Genomic DNA, 23,047 nt, shown 5'->3' with positions numbered 1-23,047 from the left:
ACCAAATTTTAAATTTCCGGGGTATAGTGTAACCGAATTAAGAAAATCTGTCAATGATGTCATTGATGAGTTTTTTCCTAAAATACTTGATGCATGGAGAAAATTAATTCCACCAGCAGTTGTTCTTAGATATGATAATGATCCACACGGCGGCGGAAGACACATATCTCCGGGAATCGTTAATATAACACCGACGGTCGCGGTCAATCTGGTTTGTGACGTAATCGATGGCAGCTATCAAATAGATCTCGGAAGATCAAATCAGGCTCAACAAGGATACATCCTGTACACGTTCACACCACAAGTTCCCCCTGGAAGTTTAATCGTGCAAGAACCAACTAATCCTGTGTATTTACGGTGTCACAATAATATGTTAACACGAATCAATTTTAAACTCACAGACCACCTTAATCGCTTAATTGACATACGTGAAGAAGAGCTTGTAATAAATCTGTATGTAAGGTCGTAAGACTTTATCGTAGATCTTTGATTTTAAAGATCCAGTAATGTACCAGCACGTGAGGGTTTTTATACACTTGAAAACGCGCGTTTTCACAAAACAGAACAATTTAGTCATTGATGAACACGGAAACGAGGATTTCTTATTAACACAAGAACAGTTAGATGAATTCCGGCGCACTCCTGCATCAAAGTCGAATAAATATATCTGATGAGGTAATTCATCTTTTTTAAAATGTTTTATTTTTTTCTGAAAATTTGATCATTTTCACATAAATCAGAATCTTTGATTCTAAGTACCAACTCACCCATCAGAGTCACAAATTGCATAAATCAGAATCTTTGATTCTAAGTACCAACTCACCCATCAGAGTTATAAATAAATAATAATTCAGAAATAAATAATTTGTAAAATTAAGAAATTTGTACAATTTTATGTTTTTGATGGGGCAAATGGTACTCAAATTAAGAAATTTGTACAATTTTGTAAATTTGATGGGGTAAATGGTACTCAAATTAAGAAATTTGTACAATTTTATGCTTTTGATGGGGTAAATGGTAGTCAAAATTAAGAAATTTGTACAATTTTATTAAATTTCAGTAAAAAAAAACATTAATTCAGTAAATAAATAAATTAATTCAGAAATAAATAAATTAATTCAGTGAATAAATAATTTGTAAAATTAAGAAATTTGTACAATTTTGTAAATTTGATGGGGTAAATGGTAGTCAAAATTAAGAAATTTGTACAATTTTATGTTTTTGATGGGGTAAATGGTACTCAAATTAAGAAATTTGTACAATTTTGTAAATTTGATGGGGTAAATGGTAGTCAAAATTAAGAAATTTATACAATTTTGTTAAATTTCAGTAAAAAAACAAATTAATTCAGTAAATAATAAATCTGAGTACCAAGTAGCCCATCAAAATTATGAATAAATAAATCTGAGTACCAACTAGCCAATCAGAGTTATAAATTGCATAAATCAGAATCTTTGATTCTAAGTACCAACTAACCCATCAAATTCAGAAATAATATTTCTGATCAAAGATCTCAGTCATCTTCAAAATTACTACTTTGGATCGTTTCACCAGTAACGAAGTTACTTTGGATCGTTTCACGATCTGACATAATTTTTCTTAATAGTCTTATGCGAGTACTAATCGTTTTCTTTGCCTCGTACTCGTGGGATAATAACGATTTAATTCTTTCTACGGCGGCAGAGAGAGGAACGAACTCCTTCACATGATCATCTTCTACGGTAGCTAGCGACTGAAACATTGCCGCCTGAATCCGTTTCATGAGCCTGTATTCAGATGATAGTGTGTGTGTCCCCTGGGTTTTACGTTCTTGTAAAATCTCACAGTCAGAAACTATTTTTTCAGGATTAAGTTCATCAGATATATTAATTCCATCTTTTTTCAATTTTTTAATAGCAACAATTACATCATTGATATTTTCATGGTTCATTATATAATATATAAATCTTCAAAATAAAAAAAATATCCCTAGAACCCCTATCGAGTGTATTAGCGAGTTCGTCGGGATGTTTCAGGGACAGCACAACATATACAATGAATGAAGAGCTCCTATCGAGTGTATTAGCGAGCTCAGATTATGAATGAAGAGCCCCCTATCGAGTGTATTAGCGAGCTCAGATTATGCACGGACGGCACAAACATATAACTAACTAAGGACAGTACAAACATGTACGCTCAGCAAAAACCCACGCACAATAATTAATCCAGTGGGTGATACGAAAATATGTATCAACCACAAGTCAATATTGTGGTTGGGATTTTGCTGAGCGGGGGGGGGGGGGGGGTTTGCGGTTCCCCCCACTATTATAAAAATCGCAATTATGCGTACACCACCGACAAATTGTCAGCCATGGGGGTTTGATCCTGGACCGCGAGCGTCACAGTCCAATACCATACTGATTGAGCTATCAAACCTTGTTACGAACATATGTTTTGGAAGTTAATATATAGCTAAGGAACCAATATTTACACTAAAACAGCGGTTTCTGAATAATAACAGTTTCTGTATTTATAACAGTTTCTGAATAATAACAGTTTCTGAATATAAAACAGCAGTTTCTGAATAACAACAGTTTCTGAATATAAAACAGCATTTTTCCTAAGCAGACTGCGAATCAATAATAACGGTGGCATGAACACACCTGCAGATCGATTACCATGACAACGGTTTCTGTTCTGTACCTACACAGCTTCCTGCGGATCAATAACATTATCATGATTTCTCGTAATGTTGTATGATGGGAAATATTTAAAAACCATAAATAATACTTCTACGAGTAATTAATTACGATGTAATTAGTTAAACTGACTAATTACGATCATAAAAATCAAAAATCTACGAAGAAAACTATATATTACAAAGTAATCTCCCTTTTATATAATCAAAATTCAGTAGTGTATGGAGGATCTACTGTGACATAAATTAAAAAAATTAATTCAATGTGGTGATGATAGTTAATAATGTGGTGATGATAGTTATTGATACTGAAAGATGATTTTCTGCTTATATTTTTTCGAGAAAGCTGTTTTATATATATATTTTCTGACACTCTTTGTACTGATTGCGAGTGAATATCAAAATATTTTGCAGCTGAATGCATTGAACGAAATATTATTTCTTCACCAGTTTCTATGTTTGTGGAAATTACCGCCCTCTTTCCGATTGTCTTACATCTTCCTGTATTACCGCGCGTATTATTCTCGCTGTATGTGACAACACGAAGGTTGGATAAATTATTGTTTTGAGGATTTCCATCAATATGATCAATAACAAGACCGTCATTGATCATCCCATTATGACATTCATACGTAAATCTATGACACAGATAATATTTCTTTCCAACTGTAAATCTAAGATAACCAAAATTATTAATATAACCAACTTGTCTCTTCAACTTGCAGTGTCTGATGATACCATTAATATTTGATTCATAGTTTGTTATGACAGGATGTGGGACAAATATATTTTGCTCCATTATAATAATATTATACGTTTAAATCATTGTTTGTCTGAAATCTTGATATATAATCCCTCACGGATTTTATAGCGTTTTCACCGCTATTATTTTTTTTGTCATAATATCTTTTAAGTTCTCTGAACCGTTTTCCGCCGCACTTTCCACATAATTCTGTTTTTCCTCGCACTCCAATACCACACCGTAGACATGGTATTGGTCCTAGACTTCCTCGTCGTATGTTTTGTGAGTGCATCCAACAAAATTCCTTTCTGCAGGATTTGTTGCATCGATTTACTGAGCCGATCATCAACCATCTGCATTGAGACATTGTATATATATATATATATATATATATATATATATATATATATATATATATATATATATATATATATATATATAATTTTCTTTATTTAAATATTTGTTTTAATTATATGAACGAGTTTGAGAGATTATCCCAAACTAGGCCTGTTAAATATAAATTCAACCTTGACAGATTATCTTCTGACTTGCCAGTACGAGATTTGGTTGATCCGAAAAATAAAAGTTTGATCTCGAAAATTCACGACGCCAAGAAAGAATTTTACACGGATGGTGCATCTCATACATGGTCAACGTTCAAGATCATACGCCTTGACGGAGTCAAGAAAGCTGACAAAGTCAGTGTCGACAAAGTCACGGACGCCACAATGAACGACAAGCGAGCGGCAACTATCATTAACTACATCGCTGAATACGAGGGCAATCAAAAATATTTCTTCAGAGTAAAATTTATTGTATTAACAGAAACAGGTAGTTGGATTATCCGTGACAAATATGATCCTGTCCTTGGTAATAATAAAACTATCATATTAAGTAAAAATTCCAGACCGGGTCTATTGACGGGTATTGACAAACCGTATTATGAACGAGCGTATCCTGTAACAGCGGTTATTTATGGAATCTATGAGATAAATAAAAAACCCAACGTTGATAAACTAGCGCCGATGAAATTTTCAAGGTTAAATTGTGTAGCCGAACGAGTAATAGAACACTTTACAAACGCGATGCCTGGAAATGGATTAACTGATTTAAGGCGTGAAAAAATAAACTCGTGGGCTGATTCGGTTAAGGATACCGGTGCTACAATAAAAGATGTTGCTGAGTTAGGAAAAATATTAAAATTTCCAATAACTGTGGCGACAATAACGGGAGAAGTACTGTACCAATCGAAATATAAATCGAAGGGAGCTCCAATAAATATTATCGATCATAACGCGCACGCATGGACTAACGCAGTAACAATATTTCCACGTGATCGAACTGTTAGATTTTACCCCACAGATAGTATGTTTGATTTTATCAACGAAATAAGTAAAACCGATCCTGTATCGGTATGGTTATTTAAAAGTAATGAGGAGGGTGAATTTGATCAGTTTGTCAAACCGAACGGTGAAATATATCGAACAGAATCCCTCCATGACGAGATGAAAAATCTTGCGACGTTTTTACAGTGCAAGCACGCGGAAAATACTGACAAATTACTAACTAATTGTTTTACCGTTCCATCTGTTGCGGCTCATTTCGCCAGAGAACGAAATTCATGGAAACCAACACGATTTGATTTACTCGAGGACGTACGCGCAAGTTGCGTCGAATATGGACATGGCGGATTATGGAATACCAAATACAATTACAATGATGTTATTTCGGTTGATATGGTTGCATGTTATCCAGGAAGTTTTCTGGGATACGGAGATTGTTCTGTGTACTTTGAAAGATTTGGTCACCCTACAAACGAGATGACGCGAGTGGCAATTAATGGACCATTACCTGATTTTGATCTGACTGGATTCGCCTGTATTGAATCGTTCGAGTTTAACGAAAATCTTCACAAGATTTGTTATGTTTGGTTTGGTGGACATTTTTGTGAAAAACGTTGGGCACCTATAGTTTTGTTGCGATATATGCTAGATTGTATGATACTGACATCGTTGGTGGTCAGTGAGGCAATTATATCATATCATGCACAGACCAAAGTTTGGTTGCCCATGTCAGATTCTGAAGTTATCAGCGAGTTCAAGGATGTTTCCGAAGATGATATTCCTAATAAACTCAAAACCGCAAAAGATCTCGGTAGAAAAATTATAGGTAAATTTATTCAAGGTGGTGCATATGATTATAAAAGACATCACGCACGATTAATTCTAGATGATGCCGAGTACGATTTTATAATCGCTGACACAACGGCGAAAAATATATTTGTAAATCGAGAGAGTGTTTATTTATCCGACGGAACAAAATTGGGTACGATCGTTAGTTACATAAATGACGTATCCCCGCAATATACTCATCTAAGATCTTCCATGTTGGCTTATGTTTCTATAAATTTATTATCGATGATTAATAGATTTCCTGAGACCGCAGTCAGAGTCGCAACAGACTCATTTTATATTTCAAGAAAATATTTAGAACCTGTTATGAAATTTACAAGTAATGATGAACGATGGGGTTCGTGGAGAATAAAAAAGGAACTATTACACAATTACACAGAATCAGCAGATGTTCCAATGAGAGATTTTTATCGCGAGAGTAATAAAATATCAGAAATGTCGAAAGCACCATCGTTGAGTGATCCAATAACCAGATATAAGACAGTATATCTCAATGGACCTGGTGGATGCGGCAAAACAACTCGAATGATTAATGTTTTTAGAAATTCAGATATAATCGTGCTGACACCCACACATAGACTTGCACGTGAGATGAAACAGCGGCAAGTACAATCGTGTACGTATCATAGTTTCTTTCGGTGGCGCGGAGATACATGGACTCCTGAACGGATGGGAGAAAAATATATACCTAAAATAATTATTTGGGATGAGATATGCACGGTCTCATTGGATACATTAAAAATGTTTCTTGATTGGTTGTTGACGAAAAATACCGCCATAATAATGTGTGGCGATCATGGTCAACCGCCGCCTTTTGTTGGACCATCTCCACATGATTAGTTAAAAAATTTCGTTGATTATTACGAAGAAATAGATGATGATCATAGAGCTCTCGATGCAAATTTGAAGGAGTTTAAAAAATTAATCAGATTACAATCAAACAAAATTCAGTGTGAAATAATACGTGGAGTGATCTCAGAGACATCAATGAGTGATTTTTTTGAAATTATGGAGACCCACCGATTTGATCGTAGCAAGTAGAAAAATAATCAGAGACGCTTTACAACAGCAGTTATTTCAACTACATAAAGAAAAACACTCAGAATTACCCGTACCATTGTGTTATAGACCATCAGATACACGAAAACAGAATATTAATGTTGATATTCCAGGACAGACTGAGAATCAAAATCTCGTATTAAATGATATTGTCGCCGTTGATATCAGTGTGGTCGAAGATGCAATACACGCTGACAAATCTCCATGGGTGTTGGGATACGCTATGACAATCCACTCGTCTCAGGGATTAACTATTTCTGATACACGAGTCTGGATTGTAGACGATCGCATCGAGTGGTCAAATTTAGTTTATTTGGCGGTATCGAGGGTCAGAAATATATCTCAATTACGTAGAATCATAATTCCTGAAATCGTTGATAAATTTAACATCATCGATGATGATATAATAAGAAAAAAATTAATCGGATACAAACAATCTGATAAAAAAAATAAACGTGACTTTGATCTTGATGTTGAATTTATTATTGAGTTAAAACAGCAGCAGAACAATCATTGCGCAAGTTGTAATTGTATAATGTTATGGCGATATTCGAGTAATGATTCAAGACAATATAATCGTAGATATAAAAGATAATAGTCGCGGTCATACACGAGAAAATACCATGTTAACCTGTCTTGAGTGTAATCGACGTAGAGGCGCTAGTTAAGTGATCGAAATCACCGGAGTGATTTTGGTGGTAGTTGTGTATCCGCGGGAATTATTTGTAGTTGTTCACGTGTAAATCCACGTTGAGGAGCGGCCAAATCTAATCTGTAGATTGCAGGTCTGGAAACGCCTACGTTTCTCCCGGTGGATCTTGTCACGGTAGATATTTTGTGTGTGGTAACACTCCAAATAGGATCAGTCGCTCTCACTTTACCACCTTCAAGTTCACCAGGCTCATATAAATATCTGACTGTGACATCACCTAATATTTTTTGTTTTCCAACATCTTTTCGTTGTGTTGGTATATTTTTTTTGTGACCGCGCTAATGGGTTTCATGTTGGTTGTTCGTGTGATCTCATTATTTAATGCAGCTATCACGCCTGGTAATCTTGCAACCCATTCGCGAGATCTTTTATCCTGAATAAATTCCCTCGCGTATTGATATCCAAATAACCGTTCAGCAAGTGTTCGATTAAATCGCTCAACAATTGCTTGATCACGATGAATTGCAGCATGTCCTCGTCGTATTTTGGTATTATGTTGTTTCATCAGCGATGATACTGGACCAAGAAATTCCTTACCAGGATCAACCTGTAGTAGCTGTGGCCATCGCAGACCACCTTGTGGTCCGAGTCCTCGTTGATAAATTCGTTCAAACGCATCGGCTACTTCAGATGATGTTTTCGCTGATAGCGGCTCTGCTTCTTTATATCTACTTGCAATATCAAATACGGTGAGCGCGTACTTGTACGTTTTTCCACGCACAGTATCATGCGGTAAAAACAGAATATCAGCTTGATGAACTTCATTAGGAACACTGACATTGAAATACGCGTACTGAATTTGTTTAGGACGTGGTAGATAAATTTGCCATATTGCCTGCCTGGACAACCACGCTTTAGCAGTAGAATGTTTAACCGCCGCTGCATCAGCGAGTTTACCAATTGCTGCTTTGCCTCTCCAGTATCCAACTGGTGAATAATAAATCGATTCCATTATTAATTACCAGCCCCAATCGCTAATTTACCTTTCATCGAGGATCTTACTAACCAACTAGCTAATGATTCTCTAATATTTTTATTTTTTATAGAATTTAATGAATGAATTAATTTTACATCTGCAATATGCCTATCTTGTAGATTTTGACTTTTATAAGCTACATCATGAGCATGACAAGCTCGATCAATAGCGTTTATTGGTTCCTCGCCTGGTTTTGGTTGATCCTGATTATCGAGCCTGATATCGAGTCGAGTACCAGGACCGCAATAATTATATCCTGGTAGATGTTTTTCTCCGCTGTATTTAGCCCATGGAGTACCTGGAAACTTTGACATCAAATTAGCAATATCACCACCGCGCTTATTAGGTAAAAACGAAAATTTCTTTCTACCGCACACAGAACATTTTCCACCGTACGCTATTTTTTTGTTTTTTGTTATAACCGTAGCTAAATCAGTGGTTGGAGTTTTAACTTTACAGCGTAAACAATATAAATTCATGTTATAATATATATGGATATAATTGATTTCTCAGCAACTCGGCAACGAGAGCCAGTTAAACACCATCCTGCGCTACCGAATTCCATCAGAATGATTATCATAGGACCATCTGGATCGGGTAAGACGCAATTATTACTTGTTCTGATAATGAGATGGTTGAAATGGGATAAATTATATTTAGTAGCACCATCCGTTGATGATCAACGATGTTATGATGTACTTAAAGATTTCAATGAAAACGCGCGATTACTGGATGAAGATAATGATGTTATAGAGTTTATAACCGATATTGATGAAGCACCATCCGTAGATTCCATAGACAGATTTATTAATAATTTAGTTGTATACGACGATGTGATGCTAGATAAACAATCAAATCCAGCCAGAATATTTTCCCGAGGTAGACATAAAAATACAGACGTGATCTATGTTACTCAACGATATACACAAATTCCGAAGGTGATCAGAGACAACTGCAACATTTTAGTTGTGTTTAATGGCGTAGACACACACACGTTGCGAAATATTCATCAAACATGGTGTGGTGGTGACATGGATATAATTAAATTCAAAAATTTCTTCTCACGAGCGCAAGCTACCCCACATGGATTTATAACAATAAATTTACATGATCCAAGAACAAGATATCGTGTGGGTCTTGATAAAATATTTGGGTAACAGGGGTGATGATAAAATTAAATTGAATTAAATAGATAATGAACAACTGTGCGTGGCTGCGTCAAGGAACAACAGATAAATGCAACAAAAGGTGCCGTGGAGAATATTGCAAGAAACATAATTATCTTATAAAGAAAAACCTTCATGCTGGTCCACGAAGTTGTGTTGAAAACAACGGCGTTAGAGGATTATATCAGATTTGTAAAAATTGCGGTGGAGATCGATATCGAAGTTTGATGAACTATTACAGAAAAAGAAAGAACATAAATCCAAAAATAGAAAAACCACCATCAGAACTTGAATATTACTTGAAACATAGAACAAATTCCGAAGATTCAGATGAAGATGAAACAGATGAGGAAAAACGACAGCGAGAACGCGTTGAAAAATATTCATCAAACTTGGTATGGTGGTAAATTAATAGCAGCAGAGAGGGTACCTACCAACGTTGGTCGTCAAAAAAATAAACAAGAAATAAATAAACACGTAGAGTACTTTATTTTTTCAGATACTATTTCGAACTGAAATTTTATTAGTATAATCGTCCATTACAGAAATAAAACATCTCAAGGAAAAGTTCATTTGTAAAAATCTTGACCTTTCTACGAGATGATTTTATTTGTTTGTTTTATTTGTTTTGTCGGAATTCTATGGTCTGTTCACCCTCTCTGCTGCTCCTGAAGATGCAAGAAATATAGAAGGGTTTAATTATATACCACTGCAGTGGGTTGCTGCCTGTCTGGAAATGGGTTGGTCAAAGGTGGGAAGGGGGATAAATGATTATAAACCAAATCAAAATAAGTTTTCATTGAATTTTATGTGAGCTGAACTATAATTTTATTGTGACCTCCAGTTTGTTCTAATTGATTGTTTTTATCTTTTCTAGGGGACAAGCTGTATTATACAGTACATTGTGAATGTCTTTTCTCGGCTTGACCCAATTGAAGATGAATTAAAGATAGCACTGTATGAGAAAATTTTATCTCATTTGACGCATCAGTGGGTAGATTATGATTGTACGCAGACAATAATGAATAGGGGTACAATGACCCGACGAAGCTTGGCAGTAGAGGAAAAGGACCATTGGTCTGATATGAGACCAGAGCATGCACAAAAGCTTTTCATTTTCTTCCTAACATTGATGAAATCAACTGACAGAAGAAAGTGATGATACTAGATGGCACAACGGATGGTCATGATTTTGATGCAGTGTATCTGTCAGTAGGTTGTCAGCTGTCATTCAGATTCAAGGGGATCTGACACTTATCAAAATTATGGGAATGTCAGCCTGTAGTATTAACTTTCAAACAAACCAGAGGATAATTAACAGGAACAAAGAATTTAAAATGACTGTTTCCGGACAGAATTTATTATAAACAATATTTATTTAAAAAAATTATTCATAAAAAAGAAAAATGCTAAATAAATTTAAAGACACAATTATTGCTATGAAATTTTAACAAAACAATCAGGTAATTACCACTTAATAAGTTACTATTAAATTATTTGTCAAAAGTTTATACTGTTTATATTTTCCAATTAATTTAAAAATGACAACAGTTTTAGTAACTCTCCAACAAGTTCACATTGAGACACAAGAATGTGCAGAAACATTTGAAATTAATGCTTTCAAAGTGAGCGAAAAATGAAAATAAAAAAATTATATGGATTCAAAGCAAAAGTTTCAATAATCAGACTTTTTGTTGTTGTTGGTTACTCCTGACATACTTTTTTTTATTGTTACCCTTCGGTGCAATATACCTTGTCAGCTTTTCTAAATAAAGAGTTCTGATGTTGGACAACTCTTATAAGACTTGACATCAGTGGGATGCATGTGATGCAGCAGTCTCAGATTGTTTTATCAAAACACATTAAAATTATTCATGGGGCATAGATTCTTTTAATGGGGTACACATAGAGTACAGTACAATGATTGCTTTGATGCATTTGTTAGCTTTAAGAATTCTTTGTGTTTGTGTTTATATATATAACTGTTTCAATGACATGCTGTGACATAAATGACTTTTTCTCTGATGTAAATATTTTTATACAAGAAATCAAAATTTCAACATGTCTTGTTACTTTAACTCATTTTCTCCAATAAATATTTTCCATTATCACCAGAAATAGGGGTAGGAAGCTTGTTTCTATGGTTACATTAAAATACATCTGTCTCACAGAGAATTTTATTTTGCCAGATGCCTAAACATGTCAAAGATGTTGTTTTCCATTGTCTATTTTGCTTGTCCATGAGCAGAAGGTTGAACTTTTTTCCCACTAATCGAACCAATGATTTTCATGTCCTGGCCTCTTTCTACAACAAATCTCAAACTTATCCTACTTTTTGCAAAGATTCTTCTATCTGTGTGCTGATCTGCTTTTCATATAAAGACAGAAATTCTAAAGTCCAGCCAAAAACTTTGATCTAGGAACTGGCAATATTTGGCCTGAAAGAATATATGGTGTCAAAAATAATGATTTGCTGCAATTTTTAACATGAATAGAATGCCATCATTACTCAGTGTTACTACAGAGCTAAAACTTTTCCCCTTTCTGCTTTGATTAATCATCGATGGTGTTGATGCCAGAGCTCAGATCTTTGGTACTACCACATGATGGAAAATGTGGCATGTGTGATAGTGAGTTACAGACATGATGAAGACGGCTTTTTTGTTTGTGTTCTTAATTACATTTTAACTGTGATAGAAAGATGTTTGGTTGCTAACTTCTCATTGTTAATGTTTACATTTTGTAATAAATGGTCATTCCTTGATAATTGATTTTACACATATACTGGGTAACCATTGTTCAGCTTACCCAGTTGAAGACCATTTGAACTTATGGTATGACCTTGTGTCCATAGTAGATCCATCAATCATCCATTTTCTGCATTTACAGTTTTGAATTCTTGTAAAACAACTATGGGGTCCATTTCAAATAAACTAATAGCAGGAATCATCCCTGGGACATACTGTACCAAAATTGCACCCAGAGTGGATTTCTGTCAGTGTTGTTGCTTCTACAGGAACCAGGTGGAAACTTATTTTCTGTAGTTGTTTCAAATGGTGTTGTAAATGCTATCATCTGCTACATTGAAAACAAAATGTATTAGGTCAAATGGACTGAAAGATGGTATGGTGGGGTTTTTATGAACAGTCGCCTTAATTCACCCTCAGGAGATTAAGACCATTACAATGTAAATTTGTGGCACCTTGTAGCAGTAACTAGAAGTTGGTATAATCCTACAGGAGTGATCATCTTTGATTAGTCACATATTACTGCCATATTGTGCAAATAATATATTATTAAAGGTAATAAATAAAGTCTTTAGAAAAAGAAACTTTTATATAAATATAAAAAAATATTGTAAGACTGATTACTAAGATGATACCTGATGTTAATTAAGCTTAGATGTTAGAGCCTATGCAACCCTGCATATTAAATTATTTGGCAGCAGTTGTAGCATTACAAGCACCTTGACCTTTACATGGTGCTGAATGTGGGGGAAATAGTGCTAGGAAATAATTAAAGCTCTTACTAAAGGAACTCTTTGACATATTTCATATTATTTGCATTAATAGATTTTTATATGCAGCACAAAGTACAATTTGGGATGCCATCGGAAAAGATCCACAGAATGACTTTGTGACATTTGTGTCATTTTTTATATTTTTAACGTAGCTTTAACAATTTTTCAGTCATATCGCTACGATGTCTGCAGTGTGGCAGCTTATAGTGATGTCTAGCACTGGGACATCATGCCGCAGACATGTATCATGATGTCCCACCCAGTCACATTATCCTGACACCAGGTCGACCAGTCCTAACACTAACCTCTTAATGCTGAAAGCCAAGCAAGGCAGCTGTTAGTACCATTTTTGTAAGTCTTTGGTATGACTCGGCCGTGGATCGAACCCACGACCTTCTGCATCCGAGGCAGAGGCTCTAACCACTAGGCCAGCGGAGCGGTACAGAATGACTTTATCAAAACTGGATCAAACTTGGTAGTGATATTCCTTTGGACAAGTTCAGGCACTGAGAGGAACCTAGCACATAACTAATTTGTCAGAAGTTGGTTTAATACAAAAGTCAGGAAGAAAATGACACAGTCAAGTTAATCCTTCTTGCATTCATGAATAGCATTTATAGCAGTGGGGTGGAAAACCTGTTTTTATGCTTCTTCACCAGAACACCTTGGCCAAACTTGATTAAACTTAATGTGAATTTTCTTTCTACAATAACTTCATTGGAGAGGGTTTTCTGTCATGGTGTGGCTTCATCAGCAACTGGTTGGAAAACCTCTATTCTGCTTATGTTTCTCCAGAATGGATTGTCATCTTGTTCAATTTGATGGGAATATTCTGTTAGCAGCAACTTAAAGACAGGAATTTGATAGCAATTGGTTGTACCTTTGCAGGTAAGAGGTCAGGCCAGACTTTCAATGCAACCTGGCATGGAAGTGACCAGTCAGGTGCGGTTTCAGAGGTATGTTCACCTCTACAGTCAGGGGAAAATTACACAGCTGAGTTAATCGTCTTTTTAACACAAGTCCTATTGTTAAGAGAATACTGGCATCAAGGTCTTTCAAGCTTTTGCAACGAGACCAATGTCATATTAAATATGGTTACCAGTATTCAAAGTTGCTCAGATTTCCAATGATTTGTAATGAACTATTCAACTGCTTTCAGCCAAATTTGATCTTTAAGTATAAATTTAGGATACTGACTTGCAATTGAATATGGCCATTTCTGCTAGAGTCAAAAACAGTTTTAAAAAATGACAAAATTAGGTTGAACCCAGTTTCACAGAAAACATCTTTAGATTTTTGACCAGAGTCTTCCAAATGAGCAATGGTAGGTCCATTTTGGGCCTCTTGTTTAGATATGTTAATCTCACATTTTAATATAAGTAAATTTTAAGATTCATTATATATTATTTTTGCTATTACAATATTGTTATATAATATCTTTCACTTGCATTTTTTTTTTAAGTATTTGATGTTAATATGAATCTCATTTTTCTATCAGCATAGTATCAGTTTCATAAACAGTATAATTCATAATGAACTTATTGATTGAAACAACATTTAATCAAGTTTTATGTAAAAAAAAGCCACCTGATTTAGTCAAGCTAAAAAATGGTTTTGGCTAGGCTTAACCCTTTACTGTAGATCAGTGTCAATGTTGAACTGCCTAATTTGCATAGAATTTATCCTTGATGTAACTAATCGGGCAACCAATTTGAGTTCACATCTTGTGCAATAATAATTTTCTTTTTAATGTGCTGAAAGTATGATAAAATTATATATTTCAGTATTATTCATTTAAATTTTATAAAGCTTTCCACATTTCCAAGTCAGCCATGCTTTGAATTTGCTCAGTTTCTAATGGAGAAAACCAAGATTTGCTAAGTATTAGTCTTTGATTGTCTGAATTCCATCTCATATAGGTATAGCATGTATTTTGTTTATAGTGAAAGAAAACTGAAGGACAATAAACAGTTCATAAAAGCATGGAGAAGAAAGTAGTATAATCAGTCTGTTTATCTTCAAAAATGATCACATGATATACACCAGGCCACCAGCTCTGCAAAAGGAATGTAATACTTAACCCAACCCATTCCATGTGCTCCATTCTATGGGATCTTTCTGTGTGGAGCACTTGCCAAGTCTGCTCTCTTGTAACTAAATTGTTTTATGTGTAAGCCATGTGTTCCAGGTAAAGTAATATAAATAAAAAAGTTAAAATAGGAAATACATTTTTGGTATAATCTAACTTGGAATAAATAGAGTACTCTTAACAATAAGACTTTACTATGAATTAAATATGATATTTTAGCAGGTATGATGAATATCATAGGAAATCTGTTTTTTGTAACTTGTTAAGTAGCATTTGATTTTAATATTCATGTGTCAAAGAACATAATCAAAAAATAAATTATCATGTACTCTAGACATTTTAATTTTTATAAACAACAATCCTCAGTTATAAAAAGAAAGAAAGAAATTGTCTTACATTAGTTGATTAAATATATATTTGCATTTTAGGATCTGATAGTAGTTTCAAAATTATATATGGCATGACATTGGAATAATCTCCTTTAAGTTTTGATTAAACAGTGAGATAAGTAAAGATGGGATATGTATGATATCATAGATATGCTTTAATAATCACCAACAAGAACATTACATAATGAAGACAAATAATGAGTGTATAAATATTTTTCTTTGCCCCAAAACGGTTTAAATGGATCATTTTGTTATTATCTGGCCATTAGTATTGGTGACAAATAGAAACAGATTACTTTAATGCTTCCCCAGTCATTAAAGTTTAGATTCACTGACCAGATTATATTTTGAAAGCTGCAGAAATGATATCTCTTGATTGCACAGACAAGACTAGAGTCTTTCTTAATTCTTAAACTTTCTAAATTGATTTATTTAAAATTAATTGTATATATTATATATTCTTATATTTTATTATTATTCTGTTAATCTAAAACCACAGACATTTTCTATTATTCAAAATCATGAAAGTGAAACTTAAATGATAAAGCATTGTATATACTTCACTATATTTTTTTAATCATGCAGTATGATCATTGTTGTTGTTTAATTATTCAGAAACTAATATCAAATTAATATATTTCTTAATTGTTTCCCTTAAAAATGTAAAAGTTATGGTTTTTGCTTAGTTTTAATTTTTTGTAAAAAAAATTTATGCCACGAAAGGTTGTAGCCATTTCAAAATCTGATAACCTGTTAACATTCCTGTTCTATCATTATTAATGCAAACTTTTTTCTTCAGAGCAATAATTTCATACTGCTATTGATTACAAACAAACATTTGGCAGATCTTTGAACGCTTTTATAACAAAACTTCAAACAGCTCCTCAGTTCTACAGCAGTAAATATGCACCATCCATTATTAGAATTGATCTGAATTTACTGTGCCATGTGACAAACGGTATTTCCTTGTTTCTAAAAATAGACCAATATTTGAGAACTTCATAAGTAGACGTTTTGTGCTGTGTGGTATTAAAATTAAAAAGTAAATTTTTGGTCACATCTTTCTGCTAACTTGATGGATATAAACTTACGCAGTCAACACGTGTCAATAGGGAGATAAAATTGATCTTATATAAGTACAGAAATGTCCCATTAAGGGACTTTGTAGAAAATATTTTGAGGAATTAAGTATAAAATAAAATACATATTGGTAAACTGTTCACATCAAGGAACTATGTAAACCATTTTGGAGAATAAAGTAATGTTGATGAAATTTTCATGTTAAGGGACTGTATACAAAAATTGGGGGAATAAAAACTATTTATGTTAAGGGGCTTAAAAAAAACATTTTTAGGGGAGTAAGCTATATATTGATAAACTTGAATTAGAGGGACATGAGTTGAGAGAAAAGACAGGGCAGAAACATGAAGGTGGAAGTGGATTAAAAGTTTACAGTAAAAGCCAAATTTTTGTTTGAAAGAAGAAATTAAAGATTGGTCAACTTGAAACAAAGAGTATTTTCCCATAAAAAAATAAAGGTTGGGAAAACTATAAACACACTTCAAAACTAATGAAGGTCAGTGATTGAGTCTGCAAAGAAAAATGTTTATCAGAGATCTATCAAAATGCAAGCATAAATGACATTTGAAAACTTGTGTAACATCAGCAATGCATGTTCCCTCAGAAGCCAACAAGTTATTTTTGGTAATGCTGAATCAGCAGTTCAATTTATAAATAAAGGTTGTGCCATAATATGCTTTAGAACCCTTCCTATTTATATTGTTTATAAGTGACTTTCTTCCATACATTGCAAATCCAATAATTGATATAAAAGAAAAATGACAAAGCTTTGCAGTAGTCTGGTTCCAATGTAAATAATGTTAATGATAATTTAAATGGAGGGTTAGCTGAACTTTGATACTCAGTAATGACATTTCTATCAACCCTAATAAAACCATGACAGTATTGCTTGAAAAATTAGAAAAAGATCTTTAGCCAGTACATTTCTGTTAGAACTGTTTATATATGATACTTTAATTAAACAGACTGGTGTTTAAAAATTATGATTGCATGCTTGGATATAAATTATTTATGATTGCATGCTTGGATGTAAATTATTTAGGATTGCGTGCTTGGATGTAAATTATTTAGGATTGCGTGCCTGGATGTAAATTATTTATGATTGCATGCTTGGATGTAAATTATTTAGGATTGCATGCTTGGATGTAAATTATCGAGATTGCATACTTGAATGGAAATTAGTTAGGATTACATGCTTCACTTGGCTGCAAATTATTAGGATTGCATGCTTGGATGGAAACTATTAGGATTACATGCTTGGATGGAAATTATTAGGATTGCACACTTGGATGGAAACTATTAGTATTACATGCTTGGATGGAAATTATTAGGATTGCACACTTGGATGGATACTATTAGTATTGCACACTTGGATGAAAACTATTAGGATTACACGCTTAGATGGAAACTATTAGTATTACATGCTTGGATGGAAACTATTAGGGTTGCACACTTGGATGGAAATTATTAGGGTTACATGCTTGGATGGAAATTATTAGGATTACATGCTTGGATGGAAATTATTAGGTTTACATGCTTGGATGGAAATTATTAGGATTACATGCTTGGATGGAAATTATTAGGATTACATGCTTGGATGGAAATTATTAGGATTACACGCTTAGATGGAAACTATTAGTATTACATGCTTGGATGGAAACTATTAGGGTTGCACACTTGGATGGAAACTATTAGTATTACATGCTTGGATGGAAACTATTAGGGTTGCACACTTGGATGGAAATTATTAGGTTTACATGCTTGGATGGAAATTATTAGGATTACATGCTTGGTTGGAAATTATTAGGATTACATGCTTGGATGGAAATTATTAGGATTACACACTTGGATGGAAATTATTAGGATTGCATGCTTGTATGTAAATTACTTGGGATTGCACACTTGGATGGAAATTAATAGGATTACATGCTTAACTTGGATGGAGATTATTAGGATTGCACACTTGGATGGAACTATTGAGATTACATGCTTGGATGGAAACTACTGAGATTACATGCTTGGATGGAAAATATTGAGATTACATGCTGCGATGGAAATTATTAGGATTGCACACTTGGATGGAACAGATGAGTTGATTATGATATATTGTGTATTAAATTCCAGAATCTAGCTATTTTCAAGTAGAAAATGTTTTTGTGGCTCATATCCATTTATATCATTTTATAATTCATTTATTCTACTAATTTATCCATTCTCCTAATTTAGGACTACTGCACATTTTGGGGAAATTACATCTACAGTTAATACCGACATAATCCACATTTTGTCGTAGTTACATTAACAATAAATACTGACATGATCCACGTTTGGGGGGAAATTACATTTACAATTAATGCTGACATAATCCACATTTTGTGGTCATTACATTAACAATAAATACTGATATGATCCACATCTGGGAGGAAATTACATCTACAGTTATTACTGACATGATCCACAATATTTAGAAAGCAACAATAATAATCTTGGTGTTGGTGTTGTGGGGTTTAACACCACTTTTCAGCACAAGATAGGCTATACATGGCACCCATTATTAATGGTGGAGGAAGAACTGGGGAAAACCCCTGAAAGAACCACCGACACACAAGAAGCTACTGGCAAGCTTTCTCACATACCCACATTGGCCGAACCCGAGACTTGAACCCATGTAGAAAGAGGTGAGAAGGCAGTGATCCATAATGGTGAGCGCTTTAGACCACTCAGCCACTCAGGGCCCCTCAATAATAATCTTGAATCTACCATATGACACACCATTTACAATTCTGTTTTCCATAGTTGTACCATATTTTCATGTATCTATGTTTTTTGGGGTTGTGGTCAATGTTATGAGAATAAAGATTATTATTGTTATTATTATTATTATTTATGAATTTATTTTTCTTCCTTCATATCTTTGATTGACCATTCAAAATTATTAAGAATTATATTACTTGATTATGCATTGACAATAGAGTTTCTTTGAGGATAGAATACTGTATTTTTAACAGTTGACTCCATTTTTTCTCCATGTATTTTAATGGCATTCTGACCACCTGTAAAAATCATGTTTGATAGTCATTTCAAACAGTATAGTGTTTGCAGGGCATAAGCTTTGTGAAGAATCATTCAGATATGACACCTGTTTTACAGTTAAAATAAAATGAAAATGGTAAATTTTCTATATGCTTTTGGACCTAAGGTGATTAGACTTAGACACAACCAATTTTTGTGTCAGTAAGTTATTTCATGTGTACAGTGTTGTAGTCTTGTGTGAAGTGTTGAGGTGTATTTAGGAATTAGGGTTAGGATAACTTATGAATTAATAGTAAACACTTAGGCTTTTAATACAGTAATCTGCCAAAATTGTGTTCTATTAATGTGCACAAAGTCCCCAATTACTGAGAATAGTGAATTGTTTGAAAAAGGAGAAAACTTCTACATTAAAGGCATGACATTTTTAAGACAAACATAAATCTTTCTGTTGTTTTGAATTCTTACTGAGGCTTTTTTAATGTTTGTGTGTGTGCATACATGTTTAGATTCAAACACTCAAGTTGAATTACTGTTTGTGTACAAATTTGAAACTCAGATCCAGAATCCTGCAGTGTTTATAGGAAATTTTATGACTTGAGTCAGAATTGTAAAGGTTTTTCATGCTTCAGTTCTCTAAGTCATATACATTTAGTATATCTTTTGTTACTCTGACCACTAAGTGACGATATCAAATCACTTTGCCTTTTTGAGTTTTAAGACAGATATGTGTATTGTGTGGAGAATTAAAGGGCAATGTATTTACATGCCACTGGCAATAATACAAATCAACCCTGGTGCACAAAAGGTGTTTTAGTAACAGGAGAACATAACATGTCTGATGAGACATTATGCAATTATTATTGTAAAAGCATATTGAATGAAACAAAATTCTTTGTTTCACAATGATCAGACAACATAAATGAAATAAAACTCTAAACCTGTAAGCCACATAACAGAAGTGTCTTGGTGGTATTAAGGTATCAAGAGTCTTCATAACAGTAGTTGATGATAAGACAGTTTCTCTAATCATTAAGGCTTTTCTAATAAACTGTGTTACATTAATCATCTGCATTTGTCTATTATCATTTTGTATATAAGTTCTTATAATGCTTAGTTTATGCATCAGAAAGAAGGTATGTACTTTCTTAATAATTCTCCATACAGAAGACCAGCTTAACATTAACATTACAAATTTGACACAATCTTTCTTCATATATTCCTGTATTACCTCTGATTTGCAGATCACCTGTTCTGACCATAGGATTAGGAATTACCTTACAAAAGTCTCAGACTCATAATAATGCTGGATATTTTTACAAGTGAAGTCTATTGTCAATGACCATTATAACATTGCTAGCTCAGCAATCACACTCTTCTCCCAATCTCAATTGTAGATTGCAACTATTTTTAAATGAAATCTGTCTTCTGGCATTGTTCAAAAATAAGGAAAAGAGTAAAGGCAATGAAATACAACCTTGGCATACACCAGCAGGGCAATCAAACACATCAGTAATGAAACCTTTGGACTTAACTGATTCCTTTACATTAATGTAGACTGCCTTAATGATTCTTGACAATTTTCCACTAATATTTTCATTAACTAGCTTATGATAGTATGACAAATCCCTCTCCACCATATCAAAGGCATTTTTATAGTCCGTAAATAATGCATAGACTCTTCCCCATGCTTTCTTAGTTATTTACAAATTAATTTGTATATAACATAAACTTATCATCTGCTACAGAATAATCTATTCAAAAACTGACTTGTTCATAACAAGTAATTTATTTTCTTCCACACACTCATTTATTATTTTGTTCAGAATTGATGTGAAAACTTTGTTTAATACAGTTACTAATCAAGCATGTAATTGGAAGGTTCATTTGCATCACTGTTGTCCAGAATAGGCAAAATGATAGCGGTTTACCAGTTTTTGGAATGTTATCCAATATAGAATAGTATATTGAATAATAATTTTAATATTGGTGCATTTAAATTGTACATGAAGAAACCATACTTCAGTTTACCTAGAGGCATACCTCATTTTATGAAATGATTATTTCTAAAGTGTTGTGAACTAAATAAATTTGAATATTTTCATTTTTCTGCAGCTGGTCAGCAGAACAGGAAAAATTTAATAATTTTAAAAATTGTTCATACCAGAATACAGATGTGATACTCTCTTGTGAATAAATAACAAGACTCTTCAAAAAATGCCAAAAGTTAGTTTATAGTAAAATAGGTAAAGTTAAGAATTCATTATTTCAGACTGCATAGTCCATACATCTAAGTTAAAAAATATAAAAAGTATAAATGTATTTTAAAAATAAAAGATCATAAGTATCTTTTGTACAAAGATACAGACACATCAACATCTACAGAATGTGCCCAGCATTATTAAGAATACAGTTATGTAAGACATTTAAAAAATAATCTGTTACGTCTATCTATAATCTGAGAATTTAAGCAAATATATGTATTATAATTCCACAAAGATTTCAAGATACAGCTGTTACTACATGTATTACTAGTATTAGACATTCTTGCCATCATTGAAAACACATACTTTCTCAATAATTCTTAAAAACTGGATACATTATAGATTACACACAGTATAGAAGTACTGTTCCATCTTGGAAGGCTTAATAGACAACAAAGATTATTATAGGCAATAACTATTTTTCATTTAGTACATTCACTAAACATTGTCCACAAAGAAGTGCAGTGCAGTACGTTATGCAGCAATAAGATCTGAATAATTAATTTTGATATTCAAAGAACAATTTCTAAATTTACAAAAAAGCAAGTTTGTTGGACTACATAAAAATCTGGAATATCTCCTCATATTTTCATCATTTGACCAATTAGATTCCTTGATCGTTAGATAAAGTATTAGCCTTTTTGCCTTCTTCTATATGTATTGGTCAACTATTTACCTGCAATGTCACTTTAAAGTTTCTGCTCTAATTTATTCATAGAAGTGAATTAAAATATAATGGGAATATGATTAAAGTTTATCAACAACAGGCAATATATTTCTTTAAATATGCATGTCAGCTAATATAATCTATTGTTGATGCCAAATTACCATGTATGCATGTAGATTTTCCAAAACCTTTATCAGATCCACATCTGCCATTTGCAATCCTTAATCCATTCATGTGACATAGATGTAAAATGTTTTCACTATTATGATTTATCCCCCTTGATTAGAGTGACTTTGCATGCCTTGATCTTATATGTGATTATATTAAAGATGAAGGTCTGTAACACTATCATAATTGATACAAATTTGGCTCATTATCCACATGAGCATTGGAATCACTTGCAGTTGTCAGTATATAGTCAGCAAATGTTGCTTTCTAATAAGCTTTTTTAATTTTCTACAACTGCAAATACATTTCCTCCGTG

At 33.4% G+C, this 23,047-nt stretch overlaps 1 pseudogene across 1 annotated transcript in view; it reads left to right on the top strand.

Annotated features, from left to right (window-relative positions):
* LOC149788628 (uncharacterized) overlaps positions 1 to 20,704 on the top strand; it is a 140,111-nt pseudogene extending 119,407 nt beyond the window's left edge. The window contains exon 16 of the transcript XR_016424184.1: positions 10,402 to 20,704. The product of XR_016424184.1 is annotated as an uncharacterized LOC149788628 (transcript). The remainder of the gene's footprint in view (positions 1 to 10,401) is intronic.
* The last annotated feature ends 2,343 nt before the right edge of the window (positions 20,705 to 23,047 follow it).

Source organism: Sinohyriopsis cumingii, chromosome 11 (genome assembly GCF_028554795.1).
Source record: "Sinohyriopsis cumingii isolate HCF-2022 chromosome 11, ASM2855479v2, whole genome shotgun sequence".
Lineage (NCBI taxonomy): Eukaryota > Metazoa > Mollusca > Bivalvia > Unionida > Unionidae > Sinohyriopsis > Sinohyriopsis cumingii.
The sequence above is the reverse complement of the archived record's forward strand: the minus strand, read 5'-3'. Positions and strand labels throughout refer to the sequence as shown.